The sequence below is a fragment of the Triturus cristatus genome, chromosome 1_1, assembly GCF_964204655.1.
Source record: "Triturus cristatus chromosome 1_1, aTriCri1.1, whole genome shotgun sequence".
In the NCBI taxonomy this organism is placed as follows: Eukaryota; Metazoa; Chordata; class Amphibia; order Caudata; family Salamandridae; genus Triturus; species Triturus cristatus.
Genome location: NC_140579.1, coordinates 202,152,930 through 202,178,467, shown reverse-complemented (window position 1 = coordinate 202,178,467; position 25,538 = coordinate 202,152,930).

Below are 25,538 nucleotides of genomic sequence, written 5' to 3'. Positions count from 1 at the left end.
CGAGGAGGAGGCGGACACCGACCCTGGGTCCAGCGAATCCTCCCCCGAAGAGATGACTTCTCCGAGCGCCCTACCAGAGCTGACGCAATGGCAACACGAAGGGGGCCCCACCCGAGAGCAGTTCCAGCAAGAGCAACAGTCCTGTCCCTCTCTCGAAGGGGTCCGGCAGCAGGCGACCGCGCAAGCCAACGGTGACCAGACCGGCACCCACTGGATCTACTGGGCCGAGGGCCTGTTGTACAGTGAACAGAAAGTAGCAGAACTCGGGGCCAGCCGCGTGTTGGTGGTCCCCCTCCGCTTCCGGGAGTTTCTTCTCAACCTGGCCCATGATGTGCCCCTCGCCGGACACTTGGGGCAAGACAAAACGTACAGTCGTCTGGTGACCCACTTCTACTGGCCCCGGATGCGGAGAGATGTGGACAACCACTGCCGGTCCTGCCAGACCTGCCAAGCCAGCGGAAAGACGGGGGGTCGGGTCAAGGCCCCCCTCCAGCCCTTTCCCGCCGTCAGCACCCCGTTTGAACGGGTCGGAATCGACATTGTGGGACCCCTGGACCCCCAAACCGCCCTGGGCCACCGCTTCATCCTGGTCCTCGTGGACCACGCCACCAGGTACCCGGAGGCGGTCCCGCTCAGAACCATAACGGCCCCTGTGGTAGGCCGGGCCTTGATGGGGATCTTCTCCCGAGTGGGATTCCCCAGCGAAGTGGTGAGCGACCGCGGCACAAACTTTATCTCCAGGTACATGCGGTCCCTGTGGCAACAGTGCGGGGTCACATACAAGTTCACGACCCCATATCACCCTCAGGGGAACGGACTGGTTGAGCGATTCAACCGAACATTGAAAGGGATGATCCAGGGCCTGGAAGAACCACTCAGGCGGAAATGGGATGTCCTGCTGCCCTGCCTCCTGTTCGCCTATCGGGAGGTCCCGCAGAAGTCCCTGGGGTTCAGCCCGTTTGAACTATTGTATGGACACCCGGTCCGCGGACCGCTCAGTCTGGTCAAGGAGGGCTGGGAGATGAAGCCCCGAGGCGCCCCTCCTGACGTCTACCGATACCTCCTGACCCTCCGAAACCAGACCCGCAAGTTCCGAGCCCTCGCCGAAGCCAACCTCGAGGCCAGCCAGGAGGACATGAAGCGGTGGTACGATCGCAACACTTCTACTGTAGAATTCGAGCCAGGTCAGAAAGTATGGGTCATGGCCCCGGTCGAACCCGGCGCCCTCCAGGACAAGTGGACCGGGCCCTTCAAGGTGGTGGAGAAGAAAAGTCCCGTCACCTACTTGGTCGATCTGGAGTCCCCCCGGAACCCCCTCCGGGTCCTACATGCTAACAGGCTAAAACCCCACTTCGCCCGGACCGAACTGAGCCTGCTGCTGGCGACCGACGAGGGGGGCGAGGACGACTCCGAGCCCCTGCCCGACCTCTTGCAAGCCGACATTCACGATGGATCGATCGAAGGGGTCCAACTCGCCTCGTCCCTGACCCCGGAACAGCGCAACGACTGCCAGCGATTACTGCGGGACTACGCAGCCCTCTTCTCTCTCACCCCGGGGGTGACCCACTGGTGCGTCCACGACGTCGACACCGGGGAGAACCCCCCCATCCGACACAGAGCCTACCGGGTGCCTGACCGAGTGCGGGCCTGCATCCAGGCCGAAGTAGCGAAGATGCTGGCCCTGGGGGTCATCGAGCCTTCCGACAGCCCGTGGGCCAGCCCTGTCGTCCTGGTGCCCAAGGCCGCAGCTCCCGGCCACCCCCCGGAGTTGCGATTCTGCGTGGACTACCGAGCCCTGAATGTAGTAACCAAGACGGACGCACACCCGATACCCCGGGCCGACGAACTCATCGACCGCCTAGGGGCCGCTCGCTACCTGAGCACGCTGGACCTCACCGCCGGGTACTGGCAAATCCAGCTCACCCCCGGCGCCCAAGAAAGATCCGCCTTTTCGACTCCGGATGGGCATTACCACTTTCGGGTGATGCCCTTCGGAATGAAGAACGCCCCGGCCACCTTCCAGCGACTGGTGAACAAAGTTTTGGCCGGGCTTGAGGCCTTCAGTGCGGCCTACTTAGATGACATTGCCGTGTACAGCAACCACTGGGCCGAGCACCTCCTCCACCTAAAGGCCGTCCTGGCCGCCCTCCAGCGGGCCGGGCTCACAATCAAGGCCAGCAAATGCCAAATCGGCCACAGATCCGTGACCTACCTGGGCCATCAAGTGGGGAGCGGGCAGGTGGCCCCCCTCCAAGCAAAGATAGATGCCATCCAGACCTGGGAACCCCCCACTACCCAGACCGCTGTCCGGGCCTTCCTGGGCCTCACCGGATACTACCGACGGTTTATCCGGGACTATGGGAGCATTGTCGGCCCCCTCACAGAGTTAACGTCCAAAAAGCAGCCCAAGAAGGTACACTGGACACCCCGCTGCCAAACAGCCTTCGACACCCTCAAAACGGCCATGTGTACTGCTCCGGTGCTGCAGGCCCCGGACTACCAGAAGGAGTTCGTGGTACAGACGGACGCCTCCGAGTATGGGATCGGGGCCGTTCTCTCCCAAACTGACGAAAAGGGGCTCGACCAACCAGTGGCCTTCATCAGCCGGCGACTACTGCCCCGGGAGCAACGCTGGAGCACTATTGAGCGCGAGGCCTTCGCTGTGCTGTGGGCCCTCAAGAAGCTCCGGCCCTACCTCTTTGGCGCCCACTTCCGGGTCCAGACCGACCACCGGCCCTTGCAATGGTTAATGCGAATGCGGGGCGAGAACCCCAAACTGCTGCGATGGTCCATCTCGCTACAAGGGATGGACTTTGACGTCGAACACCGGCCCGGCAATGACCACGCCAACGCCGACGGCCTGTCCCGCTTCTTCCGCCTTGACGAGGAGAATCCCCAAGGAGATGGGTGACTCTCCATGCCTTCGGCTGGGGGGGACGCCTGTTGGACCCGGCCTCGTGGCGTGGTCCTTAACCCCCCTGGACTGTGGCCGTTCCCCGCCCCGGCCTTCACGGGCCACCCGTCTGAACTGCTCCAAGGCCCTTCACCTGGAACTGCACGTGGTCGCATGCTCCTCATGGCTCCGCCATCTTGTTGGCATCTACGTCACCCCGTACACCAGCCGGCGCGACCCCGCTCAACCCGGCCTCGACCCCAGCGAAGCCCCGACCTCGAGGCACCACGGACTGGCCAGGGGGTGCCGCAGGAACCATTCATCGCCCCCGGCGGACGACGGTATCGTTGGGACCCCCAACTGTCCTCCCCTCTCGAGGTGTGATCGCCCTGCAAACTCCCATGGGCCTGGCGCCTCTCCTGCTGGGCGTCTGGCCACCTCCACCCGGCCACTCCGCCCCCTCGGGCGCAAGGGTCCGGACATCAAAGGGCTCCAGACCTATATCTGGGGCGACCCCACCACAGCTCGGCAGTTGTATCCCGGAGTCGAGAGCCCTGCTGATCGAATCGCGGCTGACCCTACGGAGAAGAACTCTTGTCGGAACCATCACGAGCCCTGCTGACTGCGTCGCGGCTCCCTCTTGTGAACCTTTCCTGAACCACCTGGAACATCGGAGCCCTGCAGACGCCGTCGCGGCCCCACCTCGCTGAGACCTTCCTCGGAGCCCTGCTGACGACGTCGCGGCTCGAGCTGAGCAGAAACCATCTTGAGAGCCCTGCTGATTGAATCGCGGCTCTCCACGAACTGTACGCCAGAGCCCTGCTGACGCCGTCGCGGCTCAACCCCTCCGAGATCGGAGGTCCTCCAGCTTGAGGATAAGAACTGGGCCCCAGGTACCCTCGTACCACATTCCTGCCAAAGACTGTCCCGCTACCCCTACCCTTCCAAAGAGACATTGAGACTTTTGGTGGATCCCTCGATCCCTTCGTGTAAATATTGAACTCGTAACCTTTTATTGATGATAAAGAATTGCTTGTCTTGAGACAACCTCCTTGAGTCCGGTGTGGTGGTGTTACTGTGCTAGTACGTGATAGGAGAAGGATCTCTCAGGAGACTTCTCGGCAGCGCTCGGCTACTTCGTGCAGTGCGAGGGCCCCCCTTTGGTGGTCTCACCGACTCCTCGGGGTCCGCCTTCCAACACACTGACTCACTCACTCTCAATGATTTACTCACTCTCACTGACTCACTCACTCACTCTCACTGACTCACTCACTCTCACTGACTCACTCACTCTCACTGACTCACTGACTCTAACTGACTCACTGACTCTCACTGACTCACTGACTCTCACTCACTGACTGACTCACTCTCACTGACTGACTCACTCTCACTGACTGGCTCACTCTCACTGACTGAGTCACTGTATGACTCACTGGCTGACTCACTGGCTGACTCACTCACTCTCACTGACTGACTCACTCACTCTCACTGACTGACTCACTTACTCTCACTGACAGACTCACTCACTCTCACTGACTGAGACTCACTCTCACTGACTGACACTCACTCTCCCTGACTGACTTACTCACTCTCACTGACTGACTCACTCACTCTCACTCACTGACTCACTCACTCTCACTGACTGACTCACTCTCACTGACTGACTCTCTCTCTCTCACTGACTGACTCACTCACACTCACTGACTGACTCACTCACTCTCACTGACTGACTCACTCTCACTGACTCACTCACTCTCACTGACTCACTCACTCTCAATGATTTACTCACTCTCACTGACTCACTCACTCACTCTCACTGACTCACGCACTCTCACTGACTCACTCACTCTCACTGACTCACTCACTCTAACTGACTCACTGACTCTCACTGACTCACTGACTCTCACTCACTGACTGACTCACTCTCACTGACTGACTCACTCTCACTGACTGGCTCACTCTCACTGACTGAGTCACTGCATGACTCACTGGCTGACTAACTGGCTGACTCACTCACTCTCACTGACTGACTCACTCACTCTCACTGACTGACTCACTCACTCTCACTGACTGACTCCCTCACTCTCACTGACTGACACTCACTCTCACTGACTGACACTCACTCTCACTGACTGACACTCACTCTCACTGACTGACACTCACTCTCACTGACTGACTCACGCACTCTCACTGACTGACTCAGTCTCCCTGACTGACTCACTCACTCTCACTGACTCACTCACTCTCACTGACTGACTCACTCACTCTCACTGACTGACTCGCTCACTCTCACTGACTTACTCACTCTCACTGACTCACTCTCTCTCTCACTGACTCACTCACTCTCACTGACTGACTCACTCTCACTGACTGACTCACTCTCACTGATTGACTCACTCTCACTGACTGACTCACTCACTCTCACTGACTGACTCACTCACTCTCACTGACTGACTCACTCTCACTGACTGACTCACTCTCACTGACTGGCTCACTCTCACTGACTGAGTCACTGACTGACCCACTGGCTGACTCACTGGCTGACTCACTCACTCTCACTGACTGACTCACTCACTCTTACTGACTGACTCACTCACTCCCACTGACTGATTCACTTACTCTCACTGACTGACTCACTCACTCTCACTGACTGACTCACTCACTCTCACTGACTGACTCACTCACTCTCACTGACTGACTCACTCACTCTCACTGACTGAGACTCACTCTCACTGACTGACACTAACTTTCACTGACTGACACTCACTCTCACTGACTGACACTCACTCTCACTGACTGACTCACATACTCTCACTGACTGACTCAGTCTCCCTGACTGACTCACTCACTCTCACTGACTCACTCACTCTCACTGACTGACTCACTCACTCTCACTGACTGACTCGCTCACTCTCACTGACTGACTCACTCTCACTGACTCACTCTCTCTCTCACTGACTCACTCACTCTCACTGACTGACTAACTCTCACTGACTGACTCACTCTCACTGATTGACTCACTCTCACTGACTGACTCACTCACTCTCACTCACTGACTCACTCACTCTCACTGACTGACTGACTCTCACTGACTGACTCTCTCTCTCTCTCACTGACTGACTCACTCACACTCACTGACTGACTCACTCACTCTCACTGACTGACTCACTCACTCTCACTGACTGACTCACTCTCACTGACTCACTCACTCTCAATGATTTACTCACTCTCACTGACTCACTCACTCACTCTCACTGACTCACTCACTCTCACTGACTCACTCACTCTCACTGACTCCTTCACTCTAACTGACTCACTGACTCTCACTGACTCACTGACTCTCACTCACTGACTAGCTCACTCTCACTGACTGAGTCACTGCATGACTCACTGGCTGACTCACTGGCTGACTCACTCACTCTCACTGACTGACTCACTCACTCTCACTGACTGACTCACTTACTCTCACTGACTGACTCACTCACTCTCACTGACTCACTCACTCTCACTGACTGACACTCACTCTCACTGACTGACTCACTCACTCTCACTGACTCACTCACTCTCACTGACTCACTCACTCTCAATGATTTACTCACTCTCACTGACTCACTCACTCACTCTCACTGACTCACTCACTCTCACTGACTCACTCACTCTCACTGACTCACTCACTCTAACTGACTCACTGACTCTCACTGACTCAGTGACTCTCACTCACTGACTGACTCACTCTCACTGACTGACTTACTCTCACTGACTCACTCACTCTCACTGACTGACTCACTCACTCTCACTCTCACTGACTCACTCTCACTGACTCACTTTAATTGACTCACTCTCACTGACTCACTCACTCTCACTGACTCACTCTCACTGACTCACTCTCACTGACTCACTCTCACTGACTGACTCACTCTCACTGACTGACTCACTCACTCTCACTGACTGACTCGCTCACTCTCACTGACTGACTCACTCTCACTGACTCACTCACTCTCACTGACTGACTAACTCTCACTGACTGACTCACTCTCACTGATTGACTCACTCTCACTGACTGACTCACTCACTCTCACTCACTGACTCACTCACTCTCACTGACTGACTGACTCTCACTGACTGACTCTCTCTCTCTCTCACTGACTGACTCACTCACACTCACTGACTGACTCACTCACTCTCACTGACTGACTCACTCACTCTCACTGACTGACTCACTCTCACTGACTCACTCACTCTCAATGATTTACTCACTCTCACTGACTCACTCACTCACTCTCACTGACTCACTCACTCTCACTGACTCACTCACTCTCACTGACTCCTTCACTCTAACTGACTCACTGACTCTCACTGACTCACTGACTCTCACTCACTGACTGACTCACTCTCACTGACTGACTCACTCTCACTGACTAGCTCACTCTCACTGACTGAGTCACTGCATGACTCACTGGCTGACTCACTGGCTGACTCACTCACTCTCACTGACTGACTCACTCACTCTCACTGACTGACTCACTTACTCTCACTGACTGACTCACTCACTCTCACTGACTGAGACTCACTCTCACTGACTGACACTCACTCTCACTGACTGACTCACTCACTCTCACTGACTCACTCACTCTCACTGACTCACTCACTCTCAATGATTTACTCACTCTCACTGACTCACTCACTCACTCTCACTGACTCACTCACTCTCACTGACTCACTCACTCTCACTGACTCACTCACTCTAACTGACTCACTGACTCTCACTGACTCAGTGACTCTCACTCACTGACTGACTCACTCTTACTGACTGTCTCACTCTCACTGACTCACTCACTCTCACTGACTGACTCACTCACTCTCACTGACTCACTCTCACTGACTCACTTTAATTGACTCACTCTCACTGACTCACTCACTCACTCTCACTGACTCACTCTCACTGACTCACTCTCACTGACTGACTGACTCACTCTCACTGACTGACTGACTCACTCTCACTGACTCGCTTGCTCACTCTCACTGACTGACTCTCACTGACTGACTCACTCTCACTGACACTCACCCACTCTCACACACTGACTGACTCACTCTCACTGACTGACTCCCTCTCACTGACTCACTCTCACTGACTCACTCTCACTGACTGACTCACTCTCACTGACTGACTCACTCTCACTGACTGGCTCACTCTCACTGACTGAGTCACTGACTGACTCACTGGCTGACTCACTGGCTGACTCACTCACTCTCACTGACTGACTTACTCACTCTCACTGACTGACTCACTCACTCTCACTGACTGACTCACTCACTCTCACTGACTGACTCACTTACTCTCACTGACTGACTCACTCTCACTGACTGACTCACTCACTCTCACTGACTGACTCACTCATTCTCACTGACTGACTCACTCACTCTCACTGACTGAGACTCACTCTCACTGACTGACACTCACTCTCACTGACTGACACTCACTCTCACTGACTGACTCACTCACTCTCACTGACTGACTCACTCTCACTGACTGACTCACTCACTCTCACTGACTGACTCACTCACTCTCACTGACTGACTCACTCTCACTGACACTCACCCACTCTCACACACTGACTAACTCACTCTCACTGACTGACTCCCTCTCACTGACTCACTCTCACTGACTCACTCTCACTGACTGACTCACTCTCACTGACTGACTCACTCTCACTGACTGGCTCACTCTCACTGACTGAGTCACTGACTGACCCACTGGCTGACTCACTGGCTGACTCACTCACTCTCACTGACTGACTCACTCACTCTTACTGACTGACTCACTCACTCTCACTGACTGACTCACTTACTCTCACTGACTGACTCACTCACTCTCACTGACTGACTCACTCACTCTCACTGACTGACTCACTCACTCTCACTGACTGACTCACTCACTCTCACTGACTGAGACTCACTCTCACTGACTGACACTAACTTTCACTGACTGACACTCACTCTCACTGACTGACACTCACTCTCACTGACTGACTCACATACTCTCACTGACTGACTCAGTCTCCCTGACTGACTCACTCACTCTCACTGACTCACTCACTCTCACTGACTGACTCACTCACTCTCACTGACTGACTCGCTCACTCTCACTGACTGACTCACTCTCACTGACTCACTCTCTCTCTCACTGACTCACTCACTCTCACTGACTGACTCACTCTCACTGACTGACTCACTCTCACTGATTGACTCACTCTCACTGACTGACTCACTCACTCTCACTCACTGACTCACTCACTCTCACTGACTCACTCACTCTCACTGACTCACTCACTCTCAATGATTTACTCACTCTCACTGACTCACTCACTCTCACTGACTCACTCACTCACTCTCACTGACTCACTCACTCTCACTGACTGACTCACTCTCACTGACTGGCTCACTCTCACTGACTGAGTCACTGCATGACTCACAGGCTGGCTCACTGGCTGACTCACTCACTCTCACTGACTGACTCACTCACTCTCACTGACTGACTCACTTACTCTCACTGACTGACTCACTCTCACTGACTGACTGACTCACTCACTCTCACTGACTGACACTAACTTTCACTGACTGACACTCACTCTCACTGACTGACACTCACTCTCCCTGACTGACTCAGTCTCCCTGACTGACTCACTCACTCTCACTGACTCACTCACTCTCACTGACTGACTCACTCACTCTCACTGACTGACTCGCTCACTCTCACTGACTGACTCACTCTCACTGACTCACTCTCTCTCTCACTGACTCACTCACTCTCACTGACTGACTCACTCTCACTGACTGACTCACTCTCACTGATTGACTCACTCTCACTGACTGACTCACTCACTCTCACTCACTGACTCACTCACTCTCACTGACTGACTCACTCTCACTGACTGACTCTCTCTCTCTCTCACTGACTGACTCACTCACACTCACTGACTGACTCACTCACTCTCACTGACTGACTCACTCACTCTCACTGACTGACTCACTCTCACTGACTCACTCACTCTCAATGATTTACTCACTCTCACTGACTCACTCACTCACTCTCACTGACTCACTCACTCTCACTGACTCAATCACTCTCACTGACTCACTCACTCTAACTGACTCACTGACTCTCACTGACTCACTGACTCTCACTCACTGACTGACTCACTCTCACTGACTGACTCACTCACTCTCACTGACTGACTAACTCACTCTCACTGACTGACTCACTCACTCTCACTGACTGAGACTCACTCTCACTGACTGACACTAACTTTCACTGACTGACACTCACTCTCACTGACTGACACTCACTCTCACTGACTGACTCACATACTCTCACTGACTGACTCAGTCTCCCTGACTGACTCACTCACTCTCACTGACTCACTCACTCTCACTGACTGACTCACTCACTCTCACTGACTGACTCGCTCACTCTCACTGACTGACTCACTCTCACTGACTCACTCTCTCTCTCACTGACTCACTCACTCTCACTGACTGACTCACTCTCACTGACTGACTCACTCTCACTGATTGACTCACTCTCACTGACTGACTCACTCACTCTCACTCACTGACTCACTCACTCTCACTGACTGACTCACTCTCACTGACTGACTCTCTCTCTCTCTCACTGACTGACTCACTCACACTCACTGACTGACTCACTCACTCTCACTGACTGACTCACTCACTCTCACTGACTGACTCACTCTCACTGACTCACTCACTCTCAATGATTTACTCACTCTCACTGACTCACTCACTCACTCTCACTGACTCACTCACTCTCACTGACTCACTCACTCTCACTGACTCACTCACTCCAACTGACTCACTGACTCTCACTGACTCACTGACTCTCACTCACTGACTGACTCACTCTCACTGACTGACTCACTCTCACTGACTGGCTCACTCTCACTGACTGAGTCACTGCATGACTCACTGGCTGACTCACTGGCTGACTCACTCACTCTCACTGACTGACTCACTCTCACTGACTGACTCACTTACTCTCACTGACTGACTCACTCACTCTCACTGACTGAGACTCACTCTCACTGACTGACACTCACTCTCACTGACTGACTTACTCACTCTCACTGACTGACTCACTCACTCTCACTCACTGACTCACTCACTCACTGACTGACTCACTCTCACTGACTGACTCTCTCTCTCTCACTGACTGACTCACTCACACTCACTGACTGACTCACTCACTCTCACTCACTGACTCACTCACTCTCACTGACTCACTCACTCTCACTGACTCACTCACTCTCAATGATTTACTCACTCTAACTGACTCACTGACTCTCACTGACTCACTGACTCTCACTCACTGACTCACTCACTCTCACTGACTGACTCACTCTCACTGACTGGCTCACTCTCACTGACTGAGTCACTGCATGACTCACTGGCTGACTAACTGGCTGACTCACTCACTCTCACTGACTGACTCACTCACTCTCACTGACTGACTCACTTACTCTCACTGACTGACTCACTCACTCTCACTGACTGACACTCACTCTCACTGACTGACACTCACTCTCACTGACTGACACTCACTCTCACTGACTGACACTCACTCTCACTGACTGACTCACGCACTCTCACTGACTGACTCAGTCTCCCTGACTGACTCACTCACTCTCACTGACTCACTCACTCTCACTGACTGACTCACTCACTCTCACTGACTGACTCGCTCACTCTCACTGACTTACTCACTCTCACTGACTCACTCTCTCTCTCACTGACTGACTCACTCTCACTGACTGACTCACTCTCACTGACTGACTCACTCTCACTGATTGACTCACTCTCACTGACTGACTCACTCACTCTCACTGACTGACTCACTCACTCTCACTGACTGACTCACTCTCACTGACTGACTCACTCTCACTGACTGGCTCACTCTCACTGACTGAGTCACTGCATGGCTCACTGGCTGACTCACTGGCTGACTCACTCACTCTCACTGACTGACTCACTCACTCTCACTGACTGACTCACTTACTCTCACTGACTGACTCACTCACTCTCACTGACTGAGACTCACTCTCACTGACTGACACTCACTCTCATTGACTGACTTACTCACTCTCACTGACTGACTTACTCACTCTCACTCACTGACTCACTCACTCTCACTGACTGACTCACTCTCACTGACTGACTCTCTCTCTCTCACTGACTGACTCACTCACACTCACTGACTGACTCACTCACTCTCACTGACTGACTCACTCACTCTCACTGACTGACTCACTCTCACTGACACTCACCCACTCTCACACACTGACTAACTCACTCTCACTGACTGACTCCCTCTCACTGACTCACTCTCACTGACTCACTCTCACTGACTGACTCACTCTCACTGACTGACTCACTCTCACTGACTGGCTCACTCTCACTGACTGAGTCACTGACTGACCCACTGGCTGACTCACTGGCTGACTCACTCACTCCCACTGACTGACTCACTCACTCTTACTGACTGACTCACTCACTCTCACTGACTGACTCACTTACTCTCACTGACTGACTCACTCACTCTCACTGACTGACTCACTCACTCTCACTGACTGACTAACTCACTCTCACTGACTGACTCACTCACTCTCACTGACTGAGACTCACTCTCACTGACTGACACTAACTTTCACTGACTGACACTCACTCTCACTGACTGACACTCACTCTCACTGACTGACTCACATACTCTCACTGACTGACTCAGTCTCCCTGACTGACTCACTCACTCTCACTGACTCACTCACTCTCACTGACTGACTCACTCACTCTCACTGACTGACTCGCTCACTCTCACTGACTGACTCACTCTCACGGACTCACTCTCTCTCTCACTGACTCACTCACTCTCACTGACTGACTCACTCTCACTGACTGACTCACTCTCACTGATTGACTCACTCTCACTGACTGACTCACTCACTCTCACTCACTGACTCACTCACTCTCACTGACTGACTCACTCTCACTGACTGACTCTCTCTCTCTCTCACTGACTGACTCACTCACACTCACTGACTGACTCACTCACTCTCACTGACTGACTCACTCACTCTCACTGACTGACTCACTCTCACTGACTCACTCACTCTCAATGATTTACTCACTCTCACTGACTCACTCACTCACTCTCACTGACTCACTCACTCTCACTGACTCACTCACTCTCACTGACTCACTCACTCTAACTGACTCACTGACTCTCACTGACTCACTGACTCTCACTCACTGACTGACTCACTCTCACTGACTGACTCACTCTCACTGACTGGCTCACTCTCACTGACTGAGTCACTGCATGACTCACTGGCTGACTCACTGGCTGACTCACTCACTCTCACTGACTGACTCACTCACTCTCACTGACTGACTCACTCACTCTCACTGACTGACTCACTCTCACTGACTGACTCTCTCTCTCTCACTGACTGACTCACTCACACTCACTGACTGACTCACTCACTCTCACTCACTGACTCACTCACTCTCACTGACTCACTCACTCTCAATGATTTACTCACTCTCACTGACTCACTCACTCACTCTCACTGACTCACTCACTCTCACTGACTCACTCACTCTCACTGACTCACTCACTCTAACTGACTCACTCACTCTAACTGACTCACTGACTCTCACTGACTCACTGACTCTCACTCACTGACTGACTCACTCTCACTGACTGACTCACTCTCACTGACTGGCTCACTCTCACTGACTGAGTCACTGCATGACTCACTGGCTGACTAACTGGCTGACTCACTCACTCTCACTGACTGACTCACTCACTCTCACTGACTGACTCACTTACTCTCACTGACTGACTCACTCACTCTCACTGACTGACACTCACTCTCATTGACTGACACTCACTCTCACTGACTGACACTCACTCTCACTGACTGACACTCACTCTCACTGACTGACTCACGCACTCTCACTGACTGACTCAGTCTCCCTGACTGACTCACTCACTCTCACTGACTCACTCACTCTCACTGACTGACTCACTCACTCTCACTGACTGACTCGCTCACTCTCACTGACTTACTCACTCTCACTGACTCACTCTCTCTCTCACTGACTCACTCACTCTCACTGACTGACTCACTCTCACTGACTGACTCACTCTCACTGATTGACTCACTCTCACTGACTGACCCACTCACTCTCACTGACTGACTCACTCTCACTGACTGGCTCACTCTCACTGACTGAGTCACTGACTGACCCACTGGCTGACTCACTGGCTGACTCACTCACTCCCACTGACTGACTCACTCACTCTTACTGACTGACTCACTCACTCTCACTGACTGACTCACTTACTCTCACTGACTGACTCACTCACTCTCACTGACTGACTCACTCACTCTCACTGACTGACTAACTCACTCTCACTGACTGACTCACTCACTCTCACTGACTGAGACTCACTCTCACTGACTGACACTAACTTTCACTGACTGACACTCACTCTCACTGACTGACACTCACTCTCACTGACTGACTCACATACTCTCACTGACTGACTCAGTCTCCCTGACTGACTCACTCACTCTCACTGACTCACTCACTCTCACTGACTGACACTCACTCTCACTGACTGACTCACATACTCTCACTGACTGACTCAGTCTCCCTGACTGACTCACTCACTCTCACTGACTCACTCACTCTCACTGACTGACTCACTCACTCTCACTGACTGACTCACTCTCACTGACTCACTCTCTCTCTCACTGACTCACTCACTCTCACTGACTGACTCACTCTCACTGACTGACTCACTCTCACTGATTGACTCACTCTCACTGACTGACTCACTCACTCTCACTCACTGACTCACTCACTCTCACTGACTGACTCACTCTCACTCACTGACTCTCTCTCTCTCTCACTGACTGACTCACTCACACTCACTGACTGACTCACTCACTCTCACTGACTGACTCACTCACTCTCACTGACTGACTCACTCTCACTGACTCACTCACTCTCAATGATTTACTCACTCTCACTGACTCACTCACTCACTCTCACTGACTCACTCACTCTCACTGACTCACTCACTCTCACTGACTCACTCACTCTAACTGACTCACTCACTCTCACTGACTCACTGACTCTCACTCACTGACTGACTCACTCTCACTGACTGACTCACTCTCACTGACTGGCTCACTCTCACTGACTGAGTCACTGCATGACTCACTGGCTGACTCACTGGCTGACTCACTCACTCTCACTGACTGACTCACTCACTCTCACTGACTGACTCACTTACTCTCACTGACTGACTCACTCACTCTCACTGACTGAGACTCACTCTCACTGACTGACACTCACTCTCACTGACTGACTTACTCACTCTCACTGACTGACTCACTCACTCTCACTCACTGACTCACTCACTCTCACTGACTGACTCACTCTCACTGACTGACTCTCTCTCTCTCACTGACTGACTCACTCACACTCACTGACTGACTCACTCACTCTCACTCACTGACTCACTCACTCTCACTGACTCACTCACTCTCACTGACTCACTCACTCTCAATGATTTACTCACTCTCACTGACTCACTCACTCACTCTCACTGACTCACTCACTCTCACTGACTCACTCACTCTCACTGACACACTCACTCTAACTGATTCACTGACTCTCACTGACTCACTGACTCTCACTCACTGACTGACTCACTCTCACTGACTGACTCACTCTCACTGACTGGCTCACTCTCACTGACTGAGTCACTGCATGACTCACTGGCTGACTAACTGGCTGACTCACTCACTCTCACTGACTGACTCACTCACTCTCACTGACTGACTCACTTACTCTCACTGACTGACTCACTCACTCTCACTGACTGACACTCACTCTCACTGACTGACACTCACTCTCACTGACTGACACTCACTCTCACTGACTGACACTCACTCTCACTGACTGACTCACGCACTCTCACTGACTGACTCAGTCTCCCTGACTGACTCACTCACTCTCACTGACTCACTCACTCTCACTGACTGACTCACTCACTCTCACTGACTGACTCGCTCACTCTCACTGACTTACTCACTCTCACTGACTCACTCTCTCTCTCACTGACTCACTCACTCTCACTGACTGACTCACTCTCACTGACTGACTCACTCTCACTGATTGACTCACTCTCACTGACTGACTCACTCACTCTCACTGACTGACTCACTCACTCTCACTGACTGACTCACTCTCACTGACTGACTCACTCTCACTGACTGGCTCACTCTCACTGACTGAGTCACTGACTGACCCACTGGCTGACTCACTGGCTGACTCAGTCACTCTCACTGACTGACTCACTCACTCTTACTGACTGACTCACTCACTCCCACTGACTGACTCACTTACTCTCACTGACTGACTCACTCACTCTCACTGACTGACTCACTCACTCTCACTGACTGACTCACTCACTCTCACTGACTGACTCACTCACTCTCACTGACTGAGACTCACTCTCACTGACTGACACTAACTTTCACTGACTGACACTCACTCTCACTGACTGACACTCACTCTCACTGACTGACTCACATACTCTCACTGACTGACTCAGTCTCCCTGACTGACTCACTCACTCTCACTGACTCACTCACTCTCACTGACTGACTCACTCACTCTCACTGACTGACTCGCTCACTCTCACTGACTGACTCACTCTCACTGACTCACTCTCTCTCTCACTGACTCACTCACTCTCACTGACTGACTAACTCTCACTGACTGACTCACTCTCACTGATTGACTCACTCTCACTGACTGACTCACTCACTCTCACTCACTGACTCACTCACTCTCACTGACTGACTGACTCTCACTGACTGACTCTCTCTCTCTCTCACTGACTGACTCACTCACACTCACTGACTGACTCACTCACTCTCACTGACTGACTCACCCACTCTCACTGACTGACTCACTCTCACTGACTCACTCACTCTCAATGATTTACTCACTCTCACTGACTCACTCACTCACTCTCACTGACTCACTCACTCTCACTGACTCACTCACTCTCACTGACTCCTTCACTCTAACTGACTCACTGACTCTCACTGACTCACTGACTCTCACTCACTGACTGACTCACTCTCACTGACTGACTCACTCTCACTGACTAGCTCACTCTCACTGACTGAGTCACTGCATGACTCATTGGCTGACTCACTGGCTGACTCACTCACACTCACTGACTGACTCACTCACTCTCACTGACTGACTCACTCACTCTCACTGACTGACTCACTCTCACTGACACTCACCCACTCTCACACACTGACTAACTCACTCTCACTGACTGACTCCCTCTCACTGACTCACTCTCACTGACTCACTCTCACTGACTGACTCACTCTCACTGACTGACTCACTCTCACTGACTGGCTCACTCTCACTGACTGAGTCACTGACTGACCCACTGGCTGACTCACTGGCTGACTCACTCACTCTCACTGACTGACTCACTCACTCTTACTGACTGACTCACTCACTTTCACTGACTGACTCACTTACTCTCACTGACTGACTCACTCACTCTCACTGACTCACTCACTCACTCTCACTGACTGACTCACTCACTCTCACTGACTGACTCACTCACTCTCACTGACTGAGACTCACTCTCACTGACTGACACTAACTTTCACTGACTGACACTCACTCTCACTGACTGACACTCACTCTCACTGACTGACTCACATACTCTCACTGACTGACTCAGTCTCCCTGACTGACTCACTCCCTCTCACTGACTCACTCACTCTCACTGACTGACTCACTCACTCTCACTGACTGACTCGCTCACTCTCACTGACTGACTCACTCTCACTGACTCACTCTCTCTCTCACTGACTCACTCACTCTCACTGACTGACTCACTCTCACTGACTGACTCACTCTCACTGATTGACTCACTCTCACTGACTGACTCACTCACTCTCACTCACTGACTCACTCACTCTCACTCACTGACTCACTCTCACTGACTGACTCTCTCTCTCTCTCACTGACTGACTCACTCACACTCACTGACTGACTCACTCACTCTCACTGACTGACTCACTCACTCTCACTGACTGACTCACTCACTCTCACTGACTGACTCACTCACTCTCACTGACTGAGACTCACTCTCACTGACTGACACTAACTTTCACTGACTGACACTCACTCTCACTGACTGACACTCACTCTCACTGACTGACTCACATACTCTCACTGACTGACTCAGTCTCCCTGACTGACTCACTCTCACTGATTGACTCACTCTCACTGACTGACTCACTCACTCTCACTCACTGACTCACTCACTCTCACTGACTGACTCACTCTCACTGACTGACTCTCTCTCTCTCTCACTGACTGACTCACTCACACTCACTGACTGACTCACTCACTCTCACTGACTGACTCACTCACTCTCACTGACTGACTCACTCTCACTGACTCACTCACTCTCAATGATTTACTCACTCTCACTGACTCACTCACTCACTCTCACTGACTCACTCACTCTCACTGACTCACTCACTCTCACTGACTCACTCACTCTAACTGACTCACTGACTCTCACTGACTCACTGACTCTCACTCACTGACTGACTCACTCTCACTGACTGACTCACTCTCACTGACTGGCTCACTCTCACTGACTGAGTCACTGCATGACTCACTGGCTGACTCACTGGCTGACTCACTCACTCTCACTGACTGACTCACTCACTCTCACTGACTGACTCACTTACTCTCACTGACTGACTCACTCACTCTCACTGACTGAGACTCACTCTCGCTGACTGACACTCACTCTCACTGACTGACTTACTCACTCTCACTGACTGACTCACTCACTCTCACTCACTGACTCACTCACTCTCACTGACTGACTCACTCTCACTGACTGACTCTCTCTCTCTCACTGACTGACTCACTCACACTCACTGACTGACTCACTCACTCTCACTCACTGACTCACTCACTCTCACTGACTCACTCACTCTCACTGACTCACTCACTCTCAATGATTTACTCACTCTCACTGACTCACTCACTCACTCTCACTGACTCACTCACTCTCACTGACTCACTCACTCTCACTGACTCACTCACTCTAACTGACTCACTGACTCTCACTGACTCACTGACTCTCACTCACTGACTGACTCACTCTCACTGACTGACTCACTCTCACTGACTGGCTCACTCTCACTGACTGAGTCACTGCATGACTCACTGGCTGACTAACTGGCTGACTCACTCACTCTCACTGACTGACTCACTCACTCTCACTGACTGACTCACTTACTCTCACTGACTGACTCACTCACTCTCACTGACTGACACTCACTCTCACTGACTGACACTCACTCTCACTGACTGACACTCACTCTCACTGACTGACACTCACTCTCACTGACTGACTCACGCACTCTCACTGACTGACTCAGTCTCCCTGACTGACTCACTCACTCTCACTGACTCACTCACTCTCACTGACTGACTCACTCACTCTCACTGACTGACTCGCTCACTCTCACTGACTTACTCACTCTCACTGACTCACTCTCTCTCTCACTGACTCACTCACTCTCACTGACTGACTCACTCTCACTGACTGACTCACTCTCACTGATTGACTCACTCTCACTGACTGACTCACTCACTCTCACTTACTGACTCACTCACTCTCACTGACTGACACACTCTCACTGACTGACTCACTCTCACTGACTGGCTCACTCTCACTGACTGAGTCACTGACTGACCCACTGGCTGACTTACTGGCTGACTCACTCACTCTCACTGACTGACTCACTCACTCTTACTGACTGACTCACTCACTCCCACCGACTGACTCACTTACTCTCACTGACTGACTCACTCACTCTCACTGACTGACTCACTCACTCTCACTGACTGACTCACTCACTCTCACTGACTGACTCACTCACTCTCACTGACTGAGACTCACTCTCACTGACTGACACTAACTTTCACTGACTGACACTCACTCTCACTGACTGACACTCACTCTCACTGACTGACTCACATACTCTCACTGACTGACTCAGTCTCCCTGACTGACTCACTCACTCTCACTGACTCACTCACTCTCACTGACTGACTCACTCACTCTCACTGACTGACTCGCTCACTCTCACTGACTGACTCACTCTCACTGACTCACTCTCTCTCTCACTGACTCACTCACTCTCACTGACTGACTAACTCTCACTGACTGACTCACTCTCACTGATTGACTCACTCTCACTGACTGACTCACTCACTCTCACTCACTGACTCACTCACTCTCACTGACTGACTGACTCTCACTGACTGACTCTCTCTCTCTCTCACTGACTGACTCACTCACACTCACTGACTGACTCACTCACTCTCACTGACTGACTCACCCACTCTCACTGACTGACTCACTCTCACTGACTCACTCACTCTCAATGATTTACTCACTCTCACTGACTCACTCACTCACTCTCACTGACTCACTCACTCTCACTGACTCACTCACTCTCACTGACTCCTTCACTCTAACTGACTCACTGACTCTCACTGACTCACTGACTCTCACTCACTGACTGACTCACTCTCACTGACTGACTCACTCTCACTGACTAGCTCACTCTCACTGACTGAGTCACTGCATGACTCATTGGCTGACTCACTGGCTGACTCACTCACACTCACTGACTGACAGTCTCCCTGACTGACTCACTCACTCTCACTGACTCACTCACTCTCACTGACTGACTCACTCACTCTCACTGACTGACTCGCTCACTCTCACTGACTTACTCACTCTCACTGACTCACTCTCTCTCTCACTGACTCACTCACTCTCACTGACTGACTCACTCTCACTGACTGACTCACTCTCACTGATTGACTCACTCTCACTGACTGACTCACTCACTCTCACTGACTGACTCACTCACTCTCACTGACTGACTCACTCTCACTGACTGACTCACTCTCACTGACTGGCTCACTCTCACTGACTGAGTCACTGACTGACCCACTGGCTGACTCACTGGCTGACTCACTCACTCTCACTGACTGACTCACTCACTCTTACTGACTGACTCACTCACTCCCACTGACTGACTCACTTACTCTCACTGACTGACTCACTCACTCTCACTGACTGACTCACTCACTCTCACTGACTGACTCACTCACTCTCACTGACTGACTCACTCACTCTCACTGACTGAGACTCACTCTCACTGACTGACACTAACTTTCACTGACTGACACTCACTCTCACTGACTGACACTCACTCTCACTGACTGACTCACATACTCTCACTGACTGACTCAGTCTTCTGACTGACTCACTCACTCTCACTGACTCACTCACTCTCACTGACTGACTCACTCACTCTCACTGACTGACTCGCTCACTCTCACTGACTGACTCACTCTCACTGACTCACTCTCTCTCTCACTGACTCACTCACTCTCACTGACTGACTAACTCTCACTGACTGACTCACTCTCACTGATTGACTCACTCTCACTGACTGACTCACTCACTCTCACTCACTGACTCACTCACTCTCACTCACTGACTCACTCACTCTCACTGACTGACTCTCACTGACTGACTCTCTCTCTCTCTCACTGACTGACTCACTCACACTCACTGACTGACTCACTCACTCTCACTGACTGACTCACTCACTCTCACTGACTGACTCACTCTCACTGACTCACTCACTCTCAATGATTTACTCACTCTCACTGACTCACTCACTCACTCTCACTGACTCACTCACTCTCACTGACTCACTCACTCTCACTGACTCCTTCACTCTAACTGACTCACTGACTCTCACTGACTCACTGACTCTCACTCACTGACTGACTCACTCTCACTGACTGACTCACTCTCACTGACTAGCTCACTCTCACTGACTGAGTCACTGCATGACTCACTGGCTGACTCACTGGCTGACTCACTCACTCTCACTGACTGACTCACTCACTCTCACTGACTGACTCACTTACTCTCACTGACTGACTCACTCTCACTGACTGAGACTCACTCTCACTGACTGACACTCACTCTCACTGACTGACTTACTCACTCTCACTGACTGACTCACTCACTCTCACTCACTGACTCACTCACTCTCACTGACTGACTCACTCTCACTGACTGACTCTCTCTCTCTCACTGACTGACTGACTCACTCACACTCACTGACTGACTCACTCACTCTCACTGACTGACTCACTCACTCTCACTGACTCACTCACTCTCACTGACTCACTCACTCTCAATGATTTACTCACTCTCACTGACTCACTGACTCACTCACTCTCACTGACTCACTCACTCTAACTGACTCACTGACTCTCACTGACTCACTGACTCTCACTCACTGACTGACTCACTCTCACTGACTGACTCACTCTCACTGACTGGCTCACTCTCACTGACTGAGTCACTGCATGACTCACTGGCTGGCTCACTGGCTGACTCACTCACTCTCACTGACTGACTGACTCACTCTCACTGACTGACTCACTCACTCTCACTGACTGACTCACTTACTCCCACTGACTGACTCACTTACTCTCACTGACTGACTCACTCTCACTGACTCACTCACTCTAACTGACTCACTGACTCTCACTGACTCACTGACTCTCACTCACTGACTGACTCACTCTCACTGACTGACTCACTCTCACTGACTGGCTCACTCTCACTGACTGAGTCACTGCATGACTCACTGGCTGACTAACTGGCTGACTCACTCACTCTCACTGACTGACTCACTCACTCTCACTGACTGACTCACTTACTCTCACTGACTGACTCACTCACTCTCACTGACTGAGACTCACTCTCACTGACTGACACTCACTCTCATTGACTGACTCACTCACTCTCACTCACTGACTCACTCACTCTCACTGACTGACTCACTCTCACTGACTGACTCTCTCTCTCACTGACTGACTCACTCACACTCACTGACTGACTCACTCACTCTCACTGACTGACTCACTCACTCTCACTGAATGACTCACTCTCACTGACACTCACCCACTCTCACACACTGACTAACTCACTCTCACTGACTGACTCACTCACTCTCACTGACTGACTCACTTACACTCACTGACTGACTCACTCACTCTCACTGACTGAGACTCACTCTCACTGACTGACACTCACTCTCACTGACTGACTTACTCACTCTCACTGACTGACTCACTCACTCTCACTCACTGACTCACTCACTCTCACTGACTGACTCACTCTCACTGACTGACTCTCTCTCTCTCACTGACTGACTCACTCACACTCACTGACTGACTCACTCACTCTCACTCACTGACTCACTCACTCTCACTGACTCACTCACTCTCACTGACTCACTCACTCTCAATGATTTACTCACTCTCACTGACTCACTCACTCACTCTCACTGACTCACTCACTCTCACTGACTCACTCACTCTCACTGACTCACTCACTCTAACTGACTCACTGACTCTCACTGACTCACTGACTCTCACTCACTGACTGACTCACTCTCACTGACTGACTCACTCTCACTGACTGGCTCACTCTCACTGACTGAGTCACTGCATGACTCACTGGCTGACTAACTGGCTGACTCACTCACTCTCACTGACTGACTCACTCACTCTCACTGACTGACTCACTTACTCTCACTGACTGACTCACTCACTCTCACTGACTGACACTCACTCTCACTGACTGACACTCACTCTCACTGACTGACACTCACTCTCACTGACTGACACTCACTCTCACTGACTGACTCACGCACTCTCACTGACTGACTCAGTCTCCCTGACTGACTCACTCACTCTCACTGACTCACTCACTCTCACTGACTGACTGACTCACTCTCACTGACTGACTCGCTCACTCTCACTGACTTACTCACTCTCACTGACTCACTCTCTCTCTCACTGACTCACTCACTCTCACTGACTGACTCACTCTCACTGACTGACTCACTCTCACTGATTGACTCACTCTCACTGACTGACTCACTCACTCTCACTGACTGACTCACTCACTCTCACTGGCTGACTCACTCTCACTGACTGACTCACTCTCACTGACTGGCTCACTCTCACTGACTGAGTCACTGACTGACCCACTGGCTGACTCACTGGCTGACTCACTCACTCTCACTGACTGACTCACTCACTCTTACTGACTGACTCACTCACTCCCACTGACTGACTCACTTACTCTCACTGACTGACTCACTCACTCTCACTGACTGACTCACTCACTCTCACTGACTGACTGACTCACTCTCACTGACTGACTCACTCACTCTCACTGACTGAGACTCACTCTCACTGACTGACACTAACTTTCACTGACTGACACTCACTCTCACTGACTGACACTCACTCTCACTGACTGACTCACATACTCTCACTGACTGACTCAGTCTCCCTGACTGACTCACTCACTCTCACTGACTCACTCACTCTCACTGACTGACTCACTCACTCTCACTGACTGACTCGCTCACTCTCACTGACTGACTCACTCTCACTGACTCACTCTCTCTCTCACTGACTCACTCACTCTCACTGACTGACTAACTCTCACTGACTGACTCACTCTCACTGATTGACTCACTCTCACTGACTGACTCACTCACTCTCACTCACTGACTCACTCACTCTCACTGACTGACTGACTCTCACTGACTGACTCTCTCTCTCTCTCACTGACTGACTCACTCACACTCACTGACTGACTCACTCACTCTCACTGACTGACTCACCCACTCTCACTGACTGACTCACTCTCACTGACTCACTCACTCTCAATGATTTACTCACTCTCACTGACTCACTCACTCACTCTCACTGACTCACTCACTCTCACTGACTCACTCACTCTCACTGACTCCTTCACTCTAACTGACTCACTGACTCTCACTGACTCACTGACTCTCACTCACTGACTGACTCACTCTCACTGACTGACTCACTCTCACTGACTAGCTCACTCTCACTGACTGAGTCACTGCATGACTCATTGGCTGACTCACTGGCTGACTCACTCACACTCACTGACTGACTCACTCACTCTCACTGACTGACTCACTCACTCTCACTGACTGACTCACTCTCACTGACACTCACCCACTCTCACACACTGACTAACTCACTCTCACTGACTGACTCCCTCTCACTGACTCACTCTCACTGACTCACTCTCACTGACTGACTCACTCTCACTGACTGACTCACTCTCACTGACTGGCTCACTCTCACTGACTGAGTCACTGACTGACCCACTGGCTGACTCACTGGCTGACTCACTCACTCTCACTGACTGACTCACTCACTCTTACTGACTGACTCACTCACTTTCACTGACTGACTCACTTACTCTCACTGACTGACTCACTCACTCTCACTGACTCACTCACTCACTCTCACTGACTGACTCACTCACTCT